Here is a 15,606-nt window from a genome sequence, read left to right as displayed (position 1 = left end):
CCTGTGTCTTTGAAATGCCTGTGGTACTTTGTGCATGTGCTACTTGAATCGTATGCTAAGAAAAATCAGTGTAAACATTCTGCATATAGGGAAACATGCCTTAAAATCATTTTAGCAGGTTTTTTAGTCTCTGATATTTCCCTTGTAGATGCCTTTTCTGTAGGATATTATTCACCAGGCTAGCCATGGAAAAGAAAATTTTCTTATTATCTGTCATTACAGCTGTCACAGAAAGCTAGAAAGAATTGGTAAACTTACCTTATTCCCGAGTCTAACTTAATTCAGGTTTAATATTGACCTTCCGCCTCAACCATTACAGTTTACTCTTGATATCTGTTAAAATTCAAGAGATGTGAGAGAATGTTTGAGTTAATTAATGGCAGTCAATGCTGAGGGTGGGGGTGGAAGAGAAGGTTGAAGGTTTTGATTCAGAAATGCCTTTGTACTAATACCTCTTGGAACTGTTTTAGAAGATTGCACTAGATCTTTCCTAGGACCCAGAAGAAAAGCATGGGAGTTCTTTGAGAAAATGAAATTGGTGTCATTGACAGAAGGTCAAGGAAAGCTTCTTTAAGGAAGTAACATTAGTGCTGACTTCTGGAGAATATATTTAAATATTTGTTGAGTGCCTCATACGTGCCAGGCAGTATTCTTGATACTGAGGTTGTAGTAAGGCCCTGCTCTCATTAAAAACATCTATTCTCTTAATAAATGACTGTAGCAGAGAGGTCTGGGGAGAGACAGACAGTAAAGAGGTAAACAATTATTTGAAAGATCAATAGGAATAAACAAAGAAAGGGGGAGAAAAGATTGAAGCTGTAGGGTAAGGTAGGACCATGACTTTAGGAACTGAGATCGAGTGAAAAGGAGTTAAGCAAGTTGAGAGACTCTTACATAGACTCAGGTTAAGGTCTCTCCTGAGAATAGAAAATCCTGTAGGGTTATTTATGTAACACATTAATTAGATTAACTTGATCAAACTTGCTTTTTTGAAGAAATCACTCCAGCTAAAAGGAATAGGAGAAACTATGATTTTGTGACATGAGGCCTATTTGGAATTTCCTAAAGCCACTGAATATAACAGTGAATATAACTCTAGGGAGTCATTTGGAATTATTCCAAACTAATAATGACCCAAACTGACCCAAGGGGTTCAGCTAGAACTGGATGAGCATTAGGAATGCATTTTAGCTTGCTGCATTTAGCTTCCTGTCAGCCATGATTTAGTAGTCTTCTATTTTCAGTTTAATTTTGGTATGGTATATTTGGAGCAATAATATTCCATTAAAGTGTTTTATGCTGAGTATCCAAAGCATTACCTGTGTTACCACTTGACATAAATCAAATATATATCTTTTATATTAATCAGGGCCTTTCTTTCAATGGAGCAGTAGTTTGATTATATTCTCCGTTAGCCTGCATATTTGAATCAGGAAGGAATTTTAATGGAACTAATAGATTTAGCGTTATCTCATGTAGTCACGTTAAAAATTAACAACCTAAAATTCTTTTCCTTTTTTTACATAAGAGCACATAGTAAGTAGAAACTTTTTAAATGTGTAAAGTATTATATACTTCACATTTTAATATGTAGAGAGGAAGCAACACAATGAAAATAACATCAAGATCGAGTCGAGAGCATTAGTATTATCTCCAAGTAAAGTTTTCATTACCCAGTTTTCTTCATAAAAACACTTTGTGAACTCAAATACTACCTCTTACTTATGTAGCACTTTGTAATTTTTTCTTAAATGACCCATTAGCAACATTTCATAGTTGATCTGTTTCTGCTTCTTTTCATCATTTGGCTTCCAGGACACCAACCTCTGATGGTTTTCTCCCTCTCTGACTATATTCCTCCTAGTTCTTCACCATTGTTTATCTATCTCCTCATCTTCCCTACTACAGTGCATCATCCTGACCTCCCTGGAGCTTAGTCTTTGAATTTCTGTTTCTATTTACAATAGATTTCTTGAGATCCCACCCAGCCTCATTGCTTCACATACCATCTCTATCTGATGGGTTCCAATATATATTTCTGGCTCAGAGCTCCCTCCTGATCTTGGATATCTAGTTTCTTAACACTTCCACAAAGATGTGTGATAGACATCTCAACTGATACTGAATTCCTCCTCTTCCCCTGAAAATTTGCTCCTTTTTTAATATTTCCCACATTAGTGAATGGCTGCTTCATCATTCTAGTTGCTCAAAGTACTGAGTTATTCTTGAATTCTGTCTTTTTTTATAACCAATATCTAATGTGTCAGCAAATCTTTTTAGCTCTACTTCACACTATAACAATATTCAGTCACCATTTTTTACTCTTCCACTTCTACCTTCTGGGAACACTCTGGGACTATTAAAATAGCCTCTTAACTGGTCTCCTGTCTTCTCCCCTTATCCCAACGCATAGTCTTTTCTCAACACATAGAGATAAGTGGGATCATGTCATTCCTTTGTTCAAAACTTGTGCTTCTCAGAATAAAAGTCAGAGTCCTCTCAGTAGCCTGGTGTTGCCCCACTTCCCCCTGAACCTCGCTGATCTCATTTACCACTGTCCTTTTTTTGCTCTCCTCCTGCCGCACACTGGCTTCCTGGTACCTCCAACTCTTAGACGTGTTCTAGTCTCAGGGCTTTGTGCTGGGTGTTTCTTCAGCCTGGAACAACCTTCCTGCAGATAAAAATATGAGTGGCCCTTTTACCTCTTATAAGTCTTCAGACAAAGATCTTAAAGAGTCCTTCTCTTGGAGCCTGTCTAAACTTCTGCAACTCCTGCTTACTGGAAATTCCTATGTAAATGTTAACAGCATGTCCCAATTCAAGCTTGTTATCATCTTCCATAAACCGATGTCTCCAGTATAAATGATCTTGTACTCATTTCTCAGGCTAGAAGCCTAGTCATCATCTGTTCTTTTTTCTCCAGGTTCATGTCTAATCAACACCCAGTCTTGATTCTTTTCTCCTAAAAGGAGCTTTCTAACTTTTTTTTTACTATGTATTCCAAAAGAATTTTGAAAATTTTGTACATTTTTATGTTGACATCTAAAAATGTTCATCTTTAAGCTTAGTTTCAGAGGATATATTGAGTTGGCTAAAAAGTTCATTTGGTTTTCTGTAAGTTGACTTTGTTGTTGTTCAGTTGCTAAATCTTGTCTAACATCTAACTCTTTCCCGACCCAGGAATCGAACCCGCAGGCAGATTCTTTACTGCTGAACCACTCAGGAAGATCTATGGTAGCTTTAGTAGTGCTTAGTTGTCTTTAACTTCATTTGACACAGTTTTGTTAGATTGTATGTCATATCAGTGTGCATTTTAAAAACTTACCAAAACCAGAGAATTTTTGTGTAGCCATTTTAGTGTTCAGTGTTTAAGGCTTTCCTGGTGGCTCAGATAGTAGAGAATCTGCCTGCAATGCTGGAGACCTGGATTTGATCCCTGTTTGGGAAGATCCCTTGGAGAAGGGAACAGCTACCCACTCCAGTATTCCTGCCTGGAGAATTCCGTGGACAGAAGAGCCTGGAGGGCTACAGTTCAGGGAGTCACAAAGAGTCAGACATGACTGAGCGACTTTCACTTTCACTTAGTGTTGAAGGTGGAAGAAAAAGCAACATTTTGCCATATTATGCTTTACTATTTCAAGAAAGGACTTCTCTGGTGGTTCAGATGGTGACCAATCTGCCTGCAGTAGGGGAGACGTGGGTTCAATCCTTGGGTTGGGAAGATGCCCTGGAGAAGGGAACAATACCCACCCCAGTATCCAGGTCTGAAAAATTCCATGGACAGAAGAGCCTGGCAGGCTACAGTCCGTGGTGTTGCAAAGAATCAGACACGACTGAGGTACTTTCACTTCACTTCAAGAAAGATAAAAACACAATTGAAACACAAAAATAGATTTGTGTTATATGAAGAAGGGGCTGTGACTGATTGAATGTGTCAGAAGTGGTTAGTGAAATTTCATGTTGGAGATTTCTCACAGGACAATGCTCCATGGTTGGATAGACCAGTTGAAGTTGATAGTGATCAAGTCAAGACATTAACTGAGAACAGTCAACATTATACCATGCAGGGGATAGTTGACATACTAAAAATATCCAAATCAAGCATTGAAAATCATTTGTACCAGCTTGGTTATATTCATCGCTTTTACATTTGGGTTCCACATAAGTTAAGCAAAAACCTTCTAAACCATATTTCTGCATATGATTCCCTACTTAAACATAATGAAGACATTCCATTGTTAAAACAAATTGTGACAGGCAATGAAAAGTGGCTACTGGGCAATAATGTGCAGTGGAACAGATCATGGGGCAAGTGAAATGCACCACTGCCAACTACACCAAAGGCTAGTCTTGACCCAAAGAAGGTGATGTTGTGTATATGGTAGGATTGGTGAGAGTCCTCTATTATGAGCTCCTTCTGGAAAACCAAATGGTTAATTCCAAGCACTGCTTCCAATGAGGCCAACTGAAAGCAGCACTGGATGAAAAGTGTCTGGAATTAGTCAACAGAAAATGCATAATCTTCCAACAAGATAATGCAAGACCACGTGTTTCTTTGATGACCAGGCAAAAGCTGTTACAGCTTGACTAGCTAGTCCTGATACATCCGCCGTATTCATCAGATGTTGCACCTTCAGATTTCCACATATTCAGTCTTTATAAAATTCTCCTAATGGAAATAAATTTCAGTTCCCTGGAAAACTGTAAAAGGCACCTGAAACAGTTTTTTGCTCAAAAAGATAAAATGTTTTGGGTGGATGGAATTATGAAGTTGCCTGAAAAATGGCAGAAGTTTGTGAAACAGAATGGTTGAATACATTGCTTAATAAACTCTTGGTGAAAATAAAAGGTGTGTCTTTTATTTTTACTTTAAAACCAAAGGAACTTTTTGGCCAACTCAATAGTTTGTTTTCTAAGTACAGGTGTTTTAAAATAAAACATTTACATTAGTGTTTTAATACCCAATGAAATCTAAATACCATAACAATTTGATACACACCATTCATCCTTTTAATATATATGACAAAGTGCTTTCTTTTAGGTTGAGTTATTGGCTTTCCCATGTGGCTCAGTGATAAAGAATCAGCCTGCCAATGTAGGAGTTGCAGGTTCCATCCCTGGGTCGGGAAGATTCCTTGGAGAGGAAATGGCAACCCACTCCAGTATTCTTGCCTGGAAAATTCCACGGACAGAAGAGCCTGTGGGCTACAGTCCATGCGGTTACAAAGAGTCAGACACGACTTAGAGACTGAGCACATACTTTAGTAGTACATAGTTGCTCAAAAGAACATAAACCTTATGAATTTCTGTTGTGTGGTTGCTAAGTTGCTTCAGTTGTGTCTGACTTTTTGCGACCCTATGGACTGTAACATTCCAGGCTCCTCTGTCCATGGGATTCTCCAGGCAAGAATACTGGAGTGGGTTGCCATGCCTTTCTGTTTCCACATAACAAATTTTTGAGTACTTGGTGGCTTAGTACAACACATATTTATTATCCTACAGTTACTGTTAGAAGTCCAGACATGGCCTACCTGGATTCTCTATTTTGGGTCCCATAGGCTGAAATCAAGGTTTTGGCTTTAGCTGCAGGCTTATCTGAGGTTGAGATCCTCTTCCAGTTTATGTGGTTATTGGCAGAATTCATTTCCTTCAGTTGCCTGTCTGAGGCCCTCAGCTCCCAGGGGTTGCTGCCATTTCTTCTCCGTGGTTCTGCCTGTAATAAGTCAATTTACTACTTCGAGGCGAACAGGACTGCATCTGCTGCTGTTTCTTGTCTCACACTTCTGGACCCTTTTTTAAAAGGACTCACCTGATTTAGGTCAGGCCCACCTAGGATAATCTCTTTTATGATTAACTCAAAGTCAACTTAATTACTGACCTTAGTCACCTTTGCTATATACAGTAATAGCACAGGAGTGGTATGTCATCATATTCACAGGTCCTGCCCACATTCAAGGTGAGAGGAGTGTACGGGGTGTGTAAACCAGGGATCGGAATCTTGGGAGCCAGGCACCTTAGAATTCTGCCTACCACATTCATCTTATGGAAAATATCCCCCATAACCTAATTGGAAAGGTCAGTTTAGTTGTCAAGCCAACCTGCCTATCATATTTATCTTCAGACCAAGTCTGACTTAATTTTTCAATTCAGATGAATGTGTTAATACTTGTTATGTGCCAGCCATTTCACTTCTGAATTCTATTTGTAAGATAGAAAGATAAGGTGTGAAAACTTGCTTTAAATTGTTTCTCCTGACTGAAATAAAATGATGTTGGCTGTATTTAGTATTCTTTTAAAGATGCTTTCTTTTCTTTGTTCTCATGAGTCTCCTCATTTATAGTGTATTTTTTTTACTCTAGGCTACGGGATGAAAGAAGCAAGATTAAATGATAAATATTTATTATTTAAATGAGAAGTATTTATCACCGTCTCTTTGTTTTGTGTCATAGAATTTATTATTTATTGCTCTGCAGAGCAATGCCCCATAACAACATTCAAGATAAGAGATCTGCCTTTCTTCTGTTAAGTGGGAGGAAGGCAGTTGTGGAGAGATGGGAAAGGAGAATGCATTATTTACTCCTTGAGTGCAGGCACCTTGCAGGCAGATCTTTAAGAAAGAGTGCATATGGTAGTTTTGGTAGGATGCTGAAGGATATGAGTATTTGACCCAGGGAGTATTAAAGTTTGACTGAATAAAATATACTTAGTGACCTTTTCCCCAGGCCACAAGAAAAAGCCAGTATTAATTTTAATTAATTTTATTTTTTTCATGCTCGCTTTGGCAGTACATATACTAAAATTGGAACGATACAGAGAAGATTAGCATGGCCCCTGCGCAAGGATGACATGCAAATTCGTGAAGCGTTCCATATTTTTACAAAGGCTGTAAAAAGAGACAAAGAAGGACACTACATAATGATCAAAGGATCAATCTAAGAAGAAGATATAACAATTATAAATATATATGCACCCAACATAGGAGCACCGCAATATGTAAGACAAATGCTGCTGCTGCTGCTAAGTCACTTCAGTCATGTCCGACTCTGTGCGACCCCATAGACGGCAGCCCACCAGGCTCCCCCGTCCCTGGGATTCTCCAGGCAAGAACACTGGACTGGGTTGCCATTTCCTTCTCCAATGCATGAAAGTGGAAAGTGAAAGTGAAGTTGCTCAGTCATGTCCGACCCTTAGCAACCCCATGGACTGCAGCTTACCAGGCTTCTCCATCCATGGGATTTTCCAGGCAAGAGTACTGGAGTGGGTTGCCATTGCTAACAAGTATGAAAGGGGAAATTAACAATAACACAATAATAGTGGGAGACTTTAATACCCCACTCACACCTATGGACAGATCAACTAAACAGAAAATTAACAAAGAAACACAAACTTTAAATGATACAATAGACCAGTTAGACCTAATTGATATCTATAGGACATTTCACCCCAAAACAATGAATTTCACCTTTTTCTCAAGCGCACATGGAACCTTCTCCAGGATAGATCACATCCTGGGCCATAAATCTAGCCTTGGTAAATTCAAAAAAATTGAAATCATTCCAAGCATCTTTTCTGACCACAATGCAGTAAGATTAGATCTCAATTACAGGAGAAAAAATATTAAAAATTCCAACATATGGAGGCTGAACAACACGCTGCTGAATAACCAACAAATCACAGAAGAAATAAAAAAAGAAATCAAAATTTGCATAGAAACGAATGAAAATGAAAACAACCCAAAACCTATGGGACACTGTAAAAGCAGTGCTAAGGGGAAAGTTCATAGCAATACAGGCATACCTCAGGAAACAAGAAAAAAGTCAAATAAATAACCTAACTCTACACCTAAAGGAACTAGAAAAGAAAGAAATGAAGAACCCCAGAGTTAGTAGAAGGAAAGAAATCTTAAAAATCAGGGCAGAAATAAATACAAAAGAAACAAAGGAGACCATAGCAAAAATCAACAAAGCCAAAAGCTGGTTCTTTGAAAGAATAAATACAATTGACAAACCATTAGCCAGACTCATCAAGAAACAAAGGGAGAAAAATCAAATCAATAAAATTAGAAATGAAAATGGAGAGATCACAACAGACAACACAAATACAAAGGATCATAAGAGACTACTATCAGCAATTATATGCCAATAAAATGGACAATGTGGAAGAAATGGACAAATTCTTAGAAAGGTACAACTTTCCAAAACTGAACCAGGAAGAAATAGAAAATCTTAACAGACCCATTACAAGCACGAAAATTGAAACTGTAATCAGAAATCTTCCAGCAAATAAAAGCCCAGATGGCTTCACAGCTGAATTCTACCAAAAATTTAGACAAGAGCTGACGCCTATCCTACTCAAACTCTTCCAGAAAATTGCAGAGGAAGGTAAACTTCCAAACTCATTCTATGAGGCCACCATCACCCCAATACCAAAACCTGACAAAGATGCCACAAAAAAAGAAAACTACAGGCCAATATCACTGATGAATATAGATGCAAAAATCCTTAATAAAATTCTAGCAATCAGAATCCAACAACACATTAAAAAGATCATACATCATGACCAAGTGGGCTTTATCCCAGGGATGCAAGGATTCTTCAATATCCGCAAATCAATCAATGTAATACACCACATTAACAAATTGAAAAATAAAAGCCATATGATTATCTCAAGAGATGCAGAGAAAGCCTTTGATAAAATTCAACATCCATTTATGATAAAAACTCTCCAGAAAGCAGGAATAGAAGGAACATACCTCAATATAATAAAAGCTATATATGACAAACCTACAGCGAACATTATCCTCAGTGGTGAAAAATTGAAAGCATTTCCCCTAAAGTCAGGAACAAGACAAGGGTGCCCACTCTCACCACTACTATTTAACATAGTTTTGGAAGTTTTGGCCACAGCAATCAGAGCAGAAAAAGAAATAAAAGGAATCCAAATCAGAAAAGAAGTAAAACTCTCACTGTTTGCAGATGACATGATCCTCTACATAGAAAACCCTAAAGACACCACCAGAAAATTACTAGAGCTAATCAATGAATATAGTAAAGTTCCAGGATATAAAATCAACACACAGAAATCCCTTGCATTCCTATACACTAATAATGAGAAAATAGAGAAATTAAGAAAACAATTCCATTCACCATTGCAACGAAAAGAATAAAATACGTAGGAATATATCTACCTAAAGAAACTAAAGATCTATATATAGAAAACTATAAAACACTGATGAAAGAAATCAAAGAGGACACTAATAGAGAAATATACCATGTTCATGGATTGGAAGAATCAATATAGTGAAAATGAGTATACTACCCAAAACAATCTATAGATTCAATGCAATCCCTATCAAGCTACCAACGGTGTTTTTCACAGAGCTGCTGCTGCTGCTGCTAAGTCGCTTCAGTCATGTCCGACTCTGTGCGACCCCATAGATGGCAGCCCATCAGGCTCCCCCGTCCCTGCACAGAGCTAGAACAAATAATTTCACAATTTGTATGGAAATACAAAAAATCTCGAATAGCCAAAGCAATCTTGAGAAAGAAGAATGGAACTGGAGGAATCAACCTGCCTGACTTTAGGCTCTACTACAAAGCCACAGTCATCAAGACAGTATGGTACTGGCACAAAGGCAGAAATATAGATCAATGGAACAAAATATAAAGCCCAGAGATAAACCCACGCATCTATGGACACCCTGTCTTTGACAAAGGAGGCAAGAATATACAATGGAGAAAAGACAATCTCTTTAACAAGTGGTGCTGGGAAAACTGGTCAACCACTTGTAAAAGAATGAAACTGGAACACTTTCTAACACCATACACAAAAATAAACTCAAAATGGATTAAAGATCTAAACATAAGACCAGAAACTATAAAACTCTTAGAGGAGAACATAGGCAAAACACTCTCCGACATAAATCACAGCAGGAGCCTCTGACCCACCTCCCAGAATATTGGAAATAAAAGCAAAAATAAATGGGATCTAGTTAAAATTAAAAGCTTCTGCACAATAAAAGTAACTATAAGCAAGGTGAAAAGACAGCCTTCAGAATGGGAGAAAATAATAGCAAATGAAGCAACTGACAAACAACTAATCTCAAAAATATACAAGCAACTCCTGCAGCTCAATCCCAGAAAAATAAACGAGCCAATCAAAAAATGGGCCAAAGAACTAAACAGACATTTCTCCAAAGAAGACATACAGATGGCTAAGAAACACATGAAAAGATGCTCAACATCACTCATTAATCAGAGAAATGCAAATCAAAACCACAATGAGGTATCATTTCATACCAGTCAGAATGGCTGTGATCCAAAAGTCTAAAAGCAATAAATGCTGGAGAGGATGTGGAGAAAAGGGAACCCTCTTACACTGTTGGTGGGAATGGAAACTAGTACAGCCACTATGGAGAACAGTGTGGAGATTCCTTAAAAAACTGGAAATAGAACTGCCATATGACCCAGCAATCCCACTGCTGGGCATACACACTAAGAAACCAGAATTGAAAGAGACACATGTACCCCAATGTTCATCGCAGCACTGTTTATAATAGCCAGGACATGGAAGCAACCTAGATGTCCATCAGCAGATGAATGGAAAAGAAAGCAGTGGTACATATACACAATGGAGTATTATTCAGCCATTAAAAAGAATACATTTGAATCAGTTCTAATGAGGTGGATGAAACTGGAGCCTATTATACAGAGTGAAGTAAGCCAGAAAGAAAAACAGCAATACAATGTACTAACACATATATATGGAATTTAGAAAGATGGTAACGACAACCTTGTATGCAAGACAGCAAAAGAGACACAGATGTATAGAATAGTCTTTTGGACTCTGTGGGAGAGGGAGGGGGGGGATGATGTGGGAGAATGGCATTAAAACGTGTATAATATCATATAAGAAACGAATCGCCAGTCCAGGTTCGATGCAGGATACAGGAAGCTTGGGGCTGGTGCACTGGGATGACCCAGAGGGATGGTATGGGGAGGGAGGTGGGAGGGGGGTTCAGGATGGGGAACACGTGTACACCCGTGGTGGATGCATGTTGATGTATGGCAAAACCAATACAATATTGTCAAGTAAAAAATAATAATAATAAAAAAAAAATTTTATTTTTTTTAATTTTTTTTCTAAGTTTTTCTTAATTCTGTGGTACCTGCTGCAGTTTATTTGCTAACGAATAGTGCAAGTTTGTAAAATAAATGAACAAGAGACACAGAGGTTTTACAGGGAGGTTTTTTGATCTGTTTTCTTATTTTTAAAAAATTCTGTTTATTTATTTATTTGGCCATCAGCGTGTGGGATCTTAGTTCCCCAACCAGGGATTGAACCAGTGTCCTCTGTAATGGAAACACAGAGCCCTAACCACTTGACCTCCAGGGAAATCCCTTTTTTCCTATCTTTACACCAGTCTACCACACTATTTTATTACACCTTTATAAAAAATTTTTGGAATCAGGTAGGTTTAGCCTTCCAACTTTTTTTTTCCCACAGTTGTTTTGGTTATTCTAGGACCTTTGCATTTCCATAGAAATTTTAAAATTAGCCTGTCAATTTCTACGCCCCCCCCCAAAAAAAAACCCTGCTGGAATTTTGATTGGGATTATGTTGAATTTATAGATTATTTGAGGAAAATTGAAATCTTAACAGTATTGAGTCTTTGAACCCACAAAGTTTGTATTTTCATTTGTTTAGATTTTTAAACATTTCTATCCCCAATATTTTGTAGTTGTTAATGTATATCTTTAGGGTGAAATCTTCTGCTTTTTCTTTTTAAATTGAATTTTAACTTTTAAAGCTTTCAGTATTTTTAATTGATGTTTGAGCCACTGTATCTTTGCAGAAACTTTGGCAATGAAATAAAGAATTTGGCATGAATAAATACACAGACTGTGTATCCAAGGGATTTATTTCTATATTGTTCAGTTCAGTCGCTCAGTCGTGTCCGACTCTTTGCAACCCCATGAATTACAGCATGCCAGGCCTCCCTGTCCATCACCAACTCCTGGAGTTCACTCAAAGCCATGTCCATCAAGTTGGTGATGCCATCCAGCCATCTCATCCTCTGTCGTCCCCTTTTCCTCCTGCCCCCAATCCCTCCCAGCATCAGGGTCTTTTCCAGTGAGTCAACTCTTCTTATGAGGTGGCCAAAGTACTGGAGTTTCAGCTTTAGCATCAGTCCTTCCAGTGAACACCCAGGACTGATCTCCTTTAGGATGGACTGGTTGGATCTCCTTGCAGTCTAAGGGACTCTCAAGAGTCTACTCCAATACCACAGTTCAAAAGCATCAATTCTTTGGCGCTCAGCTTTCTTCACAGTCCAGCTCTCACATCCATACATGACCACTGGAAAAACCATAGCCTTGACTAGACGGACCTTTGTTGGCAAAGTAATGTCTCTGCTTTTGAATATGCTATCTAGGTTGGTCATAACTTTCCTTCCAAGGAGTAAACATCTCAATTTCATGGCTGCAATCACCATCTGCAGTGATTTTGGATCCCCAAATAATAAAGTCTGACACTGTTTCCACTGTTTCCGCATCTGTTTCTCATGAAGTGATGGGACCAGATGGCATGATCTTGGTTTTCTGAATGTTGAGCTTTAAGCCAACTTTTTCACTCTCCTCTTTCACTTTCATCAAGAGGCTTTTTAGTTCCTCTTCACTTTCTTCCATACCCTAAACGCAAATGTTAGTTGATTGAACAATTTGCACTAGCAAGATTTTCTTATTTGATTCTGAGTATGGGAAACTGAAAATATGTATGTATTAGGAAATAGCATTTCTGAAATTTGTCAGATCTAGTGTTTATCAATTGAAAAAAATAAGTTTAATGCTTTTATATGTGTCTACGCACAAATCTGTAGCAGTATGATTTTTCTGTTTACAGTGTATGTGTAAGGAAATACCTTCTGGCAATTTGAAAATACTGTATAATGGGAATACAGGTCTGATATGTTAATCTACTGTTAAAGACTGAAAATTATTTTAATTGCTCTTTTTTCTGCCTAGTCTTTCAGAAAAATATGAAAAGTGAGTTTGAGTGAGTTTGTTCTGATGTAATTATTTTATACTTACTGTCTCTTAGGGTGCTGAGATAGTAAATGTGGTATTGCAGGGTACGGTTATCTTTTGTTGTCATTTGATATCCTTTTTAGTATTTATAGCTAGGATTTTAAGATTTTATATTTGTTTTTATGACTTTTCATCTTTGCAATTTAGTGAGTTTAGCATAAGAAACTCAGATGCTCAGTGTTAAGGTTGCTTTTCAGGTTACTTACTGAAATCACAATCATGGGAAAAATTTGTATCCCAGTTAGACATTATCTTAATTCTCACGCATAGTCATTTGTACTGAATGGGGCTGTTGGCTTTTGTGGAAGAATGTTATAACAAACAGTCTTATGGACTTTTTTAAGCTAAACTTCCAATATAAGTGTTTATTTTATACATATATTTATACATGTTTATACATGTATTTAAATGTCTGTTCTGTTGATATAATAGAAATATATGGTAGAGTGTAATTAAGTTTCGTCTTGACATGTAACAGGAAATATTTATTTCTCCCAAATCTATTTTGCATTTCCAAAAAAAATGTAAAGCCAGGTTTTTTGGATATTAGTCCTGTATGGATTTCCAGCTGCCTTAGTTAAGCGCTTCTCATCCAGACTTCGTTAACTGGTTATTGTTCCAGTTTCTTGTGTCCTTTCTCTCTCTCACTTCCCCACTTCAAATTATGTTTCTTTGTAAGTTTGTTTTTATCAAAATTATTCATGGAAATGAAAAGATAACTAGCTCTGTAAGGCTGTTAGGAAAAATAGCAGTGTCTCCTCACTATTCGCAACAATTTTTGCTTCCTGGATGCAGTCCCTTTAATTTTTCAAAGTGATTTATTTCAGTATTCTGTATCTCTAAGAAAAAAAAAGTGCTTCTGCTCTATTGACCTTTCTGCTTTGGGCAGTATCTTTTGGCTTCCTACTATGGAAGGTAAGGTTTTACTATCTTTTGTACACACACACACACACACACACATATATATATTCTCCCCTCCAACAACACATAGATTTACCACATGTACATACTTCCTGTCTCCCCTCCCACTCCATGCGTCTATCTTAATGTTGGTTGGATCAATATTCAGAGTTTATAGTATTATTACTGTACATAATGACCATATACTATATGTTATTTATAGTTAAACCCCTTTTTCTTTCCTACTTAATGTTTTACTGAAGTTAATAATTATCTTGTGTTCTTGTTTGTGTATTTTCTATGTACTTATCAGTTTAAGCTCAAACTGCCTACCAGTTGTCTAAATATCCTCTCAAGAGTTTTAGATCTATCAGATACTCTGTTAATTTCATCTTCTTGAGATAGTTTCTTTCAGAGCCTTCTGATCTGCTCTGATTGGACTGGCAACCTTTATGCTTGTTTTACAGATCTCATAAGTTTTCTTCACGTCATCCTAGGCATTCCTTTGGCTTTTCTCTTGCATCGGTTCCTTTGTTTCTTATATCCCATATTTTTCTCTATCTTGATTTGTATGCTTGTTTTATTGTGGTACAAACTATAAAGTTTAATGAAAAAGAGTATGTGAGAGTAAAACTTTTGGCCATGTTAGATCCAAGCATGTCTTCATTATACCTTAACATTTGATTGATAATTTGTTAAGATCTTATTAAAGGTTGGAAATTATTGCCTTCCAACTTCTAGTATTATTGTTGAAATCTGGAGCTGATTTAATGTTGTCTACTTTGTGCATGACCTGTTTTCTCCCTCTACTCTGAACTTGTAAGATATTCTCTATATCTCCAGGCATCCTGACATTTTCATTTCTTTCATTGAGATGGGAACTAGGAGGGCCCTTAATGATTTAATATATTGATAATTTCGCCCCTTAATTTTCTGTTTGCTTGTTGGTGATTTTCTTTTTAAAACTTTATCTATGGTGAAATGTAACATACAGCTAGAAAATGCATAAAACATAAATATACAATTTAAGGAACTCTTACTTAACCATCACCCAGGTGAGAAAATAGCACATTTTTAACATTTTTCTCAAGAGAACTCTCCAGAAGGTAACCAGTAGTCATCACTACTTTCCTTTATAGTTTCATCATCTAAGCATGTGTTCTTAAACACCGCAGCTTAATTTTATCTGATTTTGAACTTTGTGAGTGAAATTTGTATCTGTTCTTTTTATCTGTCTTCTTTCTGCCAACATTATTTTAAAGATATATCCACATTTTGTGGAGCTATCTTTACTCATGTTTTATTTTTTGCTGTATATACATTCCATTGTATGAATATGCCACAATTTATCTATCGTACTCTAGATAGGTATTTGAATTTGCCTTTCTAATTTAAAGGTATACCAATAATGTTTTTTTCTGAACCTTTTTGTTCATGTATTCTGTAAATGTTTGTGCTTATTTCTTTAGAACAGTGCTGTCCAGATGAAATATAATATTAGCCACATGTGTAATTTAAAGTTTTCTCATAGTTATGTTAGGGCTTCTCAGGTGGTACAGTGGTGAAGAATCTGCCTGCCAGTGCAGGAGATGCGGGTTCAGTCCTTGGATGGGGAAGATCC

General features: G+C 37.1%; 1 protein-coding gene and 1 non-coding gene across 2 annotated transcripts in view; both read left to right on the top strand.

Annotated features, from left to right (window-relative positions):
• The window catches only part of SOS2 (SOS Ras/Rho guanine nucleotide exchange factor 2), a 105,631-nt gene that overhangs the window by 4,095 nt on the left and 85,930 nt on the right, over positions 1-15,606 (top strand). The window lies entirely within an intron of this gene.
• LOC139185541 (U6 spliceosomal RNA) lies at positions 6,770-6,876 on the top strand. Its single transcript, XR_011569113.1, has one exon. It is a non-coding gene; the product is annotated as a U6 spliceosomal RNA (small nuclear RNA).

Source organism: Bos indicus, chromosome 10, assembly GCF_029378745.1.
Source record: "Bos indicus isolate NIAB-ARS_2022 breed Sahiwal x Tharparkar chromosome 10, NIAB-ARS_B.indTharparkar_mat_pri_1.0, whole genome shotgun sequence".
Taxonomy (NCBI): Eukaryota; Metazoa; Chordata; class Mammalia; order Artiodactyla; family Bovidae; genus Bos; species Bos indicus.
This window is presented reverse-complemented; position numbering and strand designations above follow the sequence as displayed.